General features: G+C 31.4%; 1 protein-coding gene across 3 annotated transcripts in view; it reads left to right on the top strand.

The window, feature by feature from the left end:
* The first annotated feature begins 2,968 nt into the window (after nt 1-2,968).
* LOC128221329 (uncharacterized) overlaps nt 2,969-6,551 on the top strand; it is a 66,846-nt gene continuing 63,263 nt past the window's right edge. For all 3 annotated transcript variants that reach the window (XM_052929896.1, XM_052929897.1, XM_052929898.1), the window contains exons 1-2: nt 2,969-3,017; nt 6,258-6,311. The gene's annotated coding sequence lies outside the window, so the exon portion shown is untranslated. The remainder of the gene's footprint in view (nt 3,018-6,257; nt 6,312-6,551) is intronic.

Here is a 6,551-nt window from a genome sequence, read left to right as displayed (position 1 = left end):
AGCAATTGAGTTTTACAAGAAATATTACGAAGGTTGACATAATTCCGATGATTGAAGGAGGCTTTATCATCAACTCGAGACGGAATAAATGAAGTGAGATAGGCTGACGTAAGAAGAAGAAACATCCTGTAAAAATGTAGGTTAAGGTTTTATCCCTCTCCCCTTCAGAGGTTCAAGATTGCATATCATTTTTTATTTTAAACGTGATGATGTTAATTTTCAAATAATTAATTACCCTTCTTTAGATGGAGTTATTCCTAGTTTAGCATCATATGGTGTTTTTATTGCACAGTTGATCAAGAAGATTTCCTAGAATATGTACAGATGTCAAACATTTTAGTTCCCGCAGTAAACTTATAATGGACAAAAAATAAACAGAGATTAAGAAATCAAAAATTAAGGAAAACTTTTTAAAGATTTGGTAATGGTCATTATAATGTATAATCAAAGTACAATAGTAGACTTAAATCGCTGATTGCTAATAGTATTGCTCACCCCGACATTTATGGTGATGTCTCAAAGAACAATCGTAAAATTAAAATGTTTATAGCAGGGAGTTGGGCAGATAGACTCAATAAACAGCCTGTATTGTATTTAAACCGCGGTTATAACAGCAATACTTTCAAGAGCACTTGCCGTCTAGTTTTTGTAGATGAATTCCTCAAACAAAATATAAGATTGAATATAGCGTCCTTACATAACTAAACTTTCCATTTTTTTGCAAATTAAGGTATTTTTAAAACCGTCTTTGGCTATCTAGGAATGTTCCGGCGTGTGTTGTCGCTTTCTTCAAATATTTTACATATCATTTTGAAGAAAAGTATAGCTAATGACATGTCGTTTTTAAGTTTTTACTAGTGTTTTCTTTGTTTGTTTCCAGTTTTAATACAATGACATTTTATGATCACACAGTCTTAAACCTTTTATTTTCAATGGCAGACTGTGTGGTATGCTCATAGCTTCAAACAATAACTGCATCGTATCTTTGAAAAGTGTTTGCATTAGGTACTCTGAATCGTATTTCCCCTCGTCTAATCAGGAGTGTTGGGATCCCTTATCATTGAAGTACTTGGGGTTTACCTATTAGTTTATTATGATTTGTTTTATTATTAAGTTGCCTCAACGTTTTTAATTTAATCAGGATTGTTGGGATAAGAGTGAGGTTTGTGCACGTAACTGGTTTAAACCCCCAGTAAATATTCATTTTTCTGACCGTTCCAAGGCAGTACCTAACAATCCTTGATAAACATGCCTAATTGTTTTATAAAGTATATGTGCACTGTGGTGTATGTGCAGTTTTGTGCTGTTGTTCAATGTTTCTTGTTTGTGATTTTTGTTTGTTTTTGTGTTCTCTGTCTTTGTCGTTTACCCTGTGTCATTAAACGTGGTTTATGTTTACTCGTATGGCTTCTAAGAATATTTCTGAATTTGATTCACATAAATACTGTTTCAATCTAAAAATTTGAAATGGAAACTTGTTGTGCTGCCTCATGCTCAACTTTCTCTAGGTCTTCTTCGTCAGCTTGTGTATGCTTTTCCCAAACAACAGCAAAAGTACTTAATGATGTTTACTAGGTTCAAAATTTAATATCATCCATTTTCATCAGACCTTTATTTATATTTGTTTAATGATAAATGTTTATCGCAAGAATTTCACTGATTCCCATTGTAACTTTTATCATGTCATTAACCTGTTCTGTATGTACACTTGAATCACGGGTTGATGTATAATCAATTATTTATTATATTTCGGTGGGAGCGCGGATGATAATATTTAACACGCTGCAGTTTGAAGGAGGGAATCAAACAATTGACCTGATGATGCATGACTTTATCAATATGAAGTTATATTTGAAGTCTTATCAGTAGTATTACACAGCATGTTAAATGATGCTTTGCAAAATCTGTGTCTAATCTTATTTTATGACTTCGGCTTATTTTACCTTTTTAGAAATGTAAGCAATGTACGTTTAACAACGGCTTATGAAACAACCCAATATAACACGACTTTAATATGGGATGAGTAATATTTGAATTTTACTATTTGAAAGGTTACGATTGTTTTTTAACCTATGCTGAAACAAACTCACTAAGATCAACGATAACTCACAATCAAATTTAAATTTCCGAAAATAAAAAAATAAGAGGAAAACCTTCATGTTGTAGGCGAAATCAAATGATATTAATAAGTCAGAGCACTGTACTTGATTATTGACCTTGATTTAGAGAAAGTAAACTTTTTGTAGATATAGACTGATTGACAGTAAAATACTTGAAAACAAATAGCATAACTGTTTAAAAATATATAATTAAATTATATTACAAACAATCGACTTGTGTCCTTTCTGCTAATCAACGTAAGAAAAGAAAAATATAACTCTCGTTGAAATATACATTTGTAAGTTATATCTGCGTTTTAATTTGAGTTTCTTGTATTTCGATCCGTACCATTTTGCAATCGCAAGGCAGCTGTTATCTTAGTTGTCCTTTCGGGTGTTTATTATATCCCAGAATACTATTATTCTAGGTCATTTTGTCATATAGCATCATTATGTATGAACTCATGCATACATCTGAATACAAATATATAATGATTTCACCAACAAACACAGATGGCTATTCCAGTTGCAGCGTCAACAACTTCGAAAAATGACAGATTGATCTTGAATCGAATATATTTGAGCTGATTTGTATTGAATGGGATTATCTAGCACGAATGAGTGGGAATTGAGCCTAAAAATAAGGGCCCTGGTCTGTCTAAGGGTATATAATCAACAGGTAATTGACGAAATGACATTTAACATATTTTGTATAATTAATTATCAGAAGCGTACAACTTACAATCTGTTCAGCTGATAACAGTTATGTCGATCTTATTATATGTGGTGGGTCTGCCTTGATATAGACCTAGATTGGATAGCATAATATTTGTTTACGAATTATTAAAATGAAATAATTTAAACGTTTTTAAAAAAATCTTGGCATAAATTTGATTCAGTTAATGAACGACGAAAAATGTAAGTAGTGCTTGTTTTAAAGTTTTTTTTGTTGTTTGTTTTCAATGAAAATAATGTAGGAAAAATATTATATTAAAATAGTTTTTGTTTGTCTGTAAGGTGTTTAAATGAGTTGTTTTAGGCTACTTTCAATACAAATATATATTTGTTGTGATAAGTTTTATATTCGTATTATGTTTGGTTCAATATCATAATGGAACGCGGTCAATCGGGCTTTAAGCGCCAAACGTATCGTGCTATGATTGGTACTAAATTGTACAGTCAAATTACATTATATATAAAAGAAACACCTTTACATTAAATATCCGATGACGAATATCTCGAGATTATCCATTGAAGTGAAATAGAATGACTCTGATGTTATTGCATATATCTTATAAAAAAGGGGATATGGTTGAAACACAATATGAAATGACTCTTCATTGCAAGGTTTTAAATAGTACCCCCCCCCCTTTCTTACGCGAAAATGCAATATTGAGATTTTTAAGTAGGCAAATATAAGATCATGAGCGTGGTTTTAAGTGATTTTAATACTTGATGTTTTCCTTATGTCCTGAAAGTAAAACGCAAAACGAAAAACGCTCTTAACAAAGCAATATTCAGAGGCAACTTTTATGTACGCAAACCATTCGAAAAATGAATTAATAATTATAACACTTTAATTATCAAGTAATGCTAACACACTTAATACACACTTGTGGCAGTGCCTTTTATTAGCATTTAAACAAACAAAGGTTTAACTGTGGTCTTGAAGTAAGAGGCCTGGTTGTAAATCCATCAGTTCTGAGTTAAACGGGCGTACAATATCAAACAAGCTCTACAAAGAGTAACACAATGTGTTTGACTTAATGCCAACAACCTCGCATGAGTAATACTCAAACTAGATCCGACTTCAATGAATGAATTACAAGTAAGAGTAAGAGTCGCTACAATATATTAACACCAAATTCAACCATTTCATTTCAATTCATTTTGTTAATACGCAAAAACATGCATATCTAAAACGGATCTATTAATGTTGTTAAAACGCCTATAAGTCTGTAAACAAACCCTTATTCAAAAAAAAATAAAAAAAAAATAAGCACATTATAAGTTCCGAAGCTGAGCATTAATGAATAATGGCATGTTTTGCCTTAATACAATCATTTAACTTCTCCGTCTTGTTTAAATTTCAACAATTTCTATACATAACTACAAAATAAATGAAAGTTTGCAAGTTTACGAAAAGGATTCCGACAATGTCGGTTAAATGTGTAAATATAATATAATCATTATCTCTATTACATATTTTATGAACCGCCTTTCCGTGATTTAATGGCCATTGTATAGTAAGCAATTATATATTAATTAAGTATAAATACTTATTAATAATGCATTGATGAAAAATATAAGTTGCTGATAACAATATTGTAAATTTATATTAAACAGCTAAAAACGCACAGACTTTATATGACTTGTTGGTCCTAAAAAATTACAGTGATCAACTATAGTCTCATAAGATTTAAACACCGTGTTTTCTGCACCTTTCGTCCAAAGTAAACACGTAATCCTTCATATAAACCATTGTTTTCGATATTTATTCACCATTTTTGGTAAATTATCACAGTAATATTATTATGGTTCATCATATTTTGGAGTAGGAGTGTATCTTTTACAAAATGGTATATCTTTAAAAGAGTGAGCGTAAAACATTATATTGTTGAGTGCAATAAATGTATCATTTGTGTAAAAGTACCAGTTTTGGTTTTCTGGTGACTGCATATCATTTTATATCATTTTGATAGGTGTGAAGTGAAGAGAAGTAATATGCCAAAACTGTACAGTGTTTTTGTCCAATTTCAGTTAAAGGATGCAATTTTAAATAGCTTTATCAACGATCTTCTTTCAATAATTGGTTTGATATAATATAAGTTATTAGCAAGCAACAACATTTCTGGTGATAACGCAAATATTTGGGGTAACTAGTAGACTGTAGCGTTTTTGCCTCTGGCTAGTTGAAATGGCAAGCGTGTCTTTACCTTGGTTACGTCAACAAAATGTAGTTGTAAAGAGGCTCAAAGACACTAAACAGGAGACATACAACTTGAATGTACCTAAAACAGAACGCACATATGCTATCATTATTAACATGTGATGAGATTTCCGATCTAGAAAAGTCAGTAAAACACGAGTTCACTTGGTGTTGAAACCAGATAATGTGTACACAACTTCACACTCGTCTCGAAATATATTTTCACAATTACATATAGAATATTCATCAGAATCAATATGAACTTGAAAACAATGATGAATACGGTATAAATTGAAAGCTTAATTTATGAATGGAACACAAGTATACAGATACGTTTTAGTTATACCACAGGCAAACGATTGAATCTAGCCGGATCAGCAGTTCCAACTTTTATAAGATACAATGCAGTAAGCACAGACAGCCATTTAACATAGCTCGCCTAAGTAAACTCAAAGTTTAAAACTTTGTCTTCACATAGAATAATTAATAATGCATCAGCTGTCGAAAGTGTTTCGAAATGCTAAATCAAAATAATTCGGGACCCTTGCGCCAGGCTCGTATGAATTAAACGTTTTAGCTGATATCTGCAGTAGTACCGTCTTAGGGATGACCTATATACTCTACCATTCGTGAACGCCTACACTCACTTCAGCTAAGCGTTAGCCAGAGTTAAATATTCATCAATGCGTGTCAATGTGACAGCCATTGTAAATAGATCGCCTCTATTAACGTTCAGTTTGAACCTCTATCTTCATTTAATATATGCGTCAGCTGTAGAAAGTCATTTGATATGTAACATAAGTTTAATCTGTTCAGTGATAGTGACTTAAACCTAGCTAATATTTCAAGTGACACACTTATCTAAAATCAATACATACACATGTATAACAAACATTATTTTAAGTGATAAACCGTGTACTACTTAATAAAAAAATACGTTTATGGAAAATATGAATTATTAATAACAAGATTGTAACCGTGTATGTAATAGCTGAACACTCACACAAATGATTAGTAAGTTCTAAAATAATTAAAGTCATCAACTATCGTATCATAAGATAAAATACCGTGTTTTCTGCACCTTTCTTTTAAATTAAAACGGTTTCCTTCATAATAACTATTTTTTAAAGTGATATGAATTCATTATTTTAGGTAAATTAAAACAATTCAATTAATTGTGGTACATCCTATTTTGAATTAAGTTTGACAGTGGTCTATTTGATTTGCAGAAACTAGCTTCTTTCTAAGTTGGCTTTGGTCGAGTACGAGTTGCTACAAGACAGGTATCAAATGTTACTGATATTTTGTTTTGATGTGTTAGTGTTTCACTGTTAAATTGTTGTTGCTGTTGATTTTGTTGGTGTTGTTGTTGCCGTTGATATCTTAAATTATCAGCATCAGCCCAAACATTATGTGCGTAGCGTAAATCAATGATAACGCTTCTTCAGTATTGAAAATAATGAGCTTGCAGAGCATTTATCATAAATTTAACAAACACGTTCCCTTCGCCATAAGGAAAATAT

Source organism: Mya arenaria, chromosome 16 (assembly GCF_026914265.1).
Source record: "Mya arenaria isolate MELC-2E11 chromosome 16, ASM2691426v1".
NCBI classification, from domain to species: domain Eukaryota; kingdom Metazoa; phylum Mollusca; class Bivalvia; order Myida; family Myidae; genus Mya; species Mya arenaria.
This window is presented reverse-complemented; position numbering and strand designations above follow the sequence as displayed.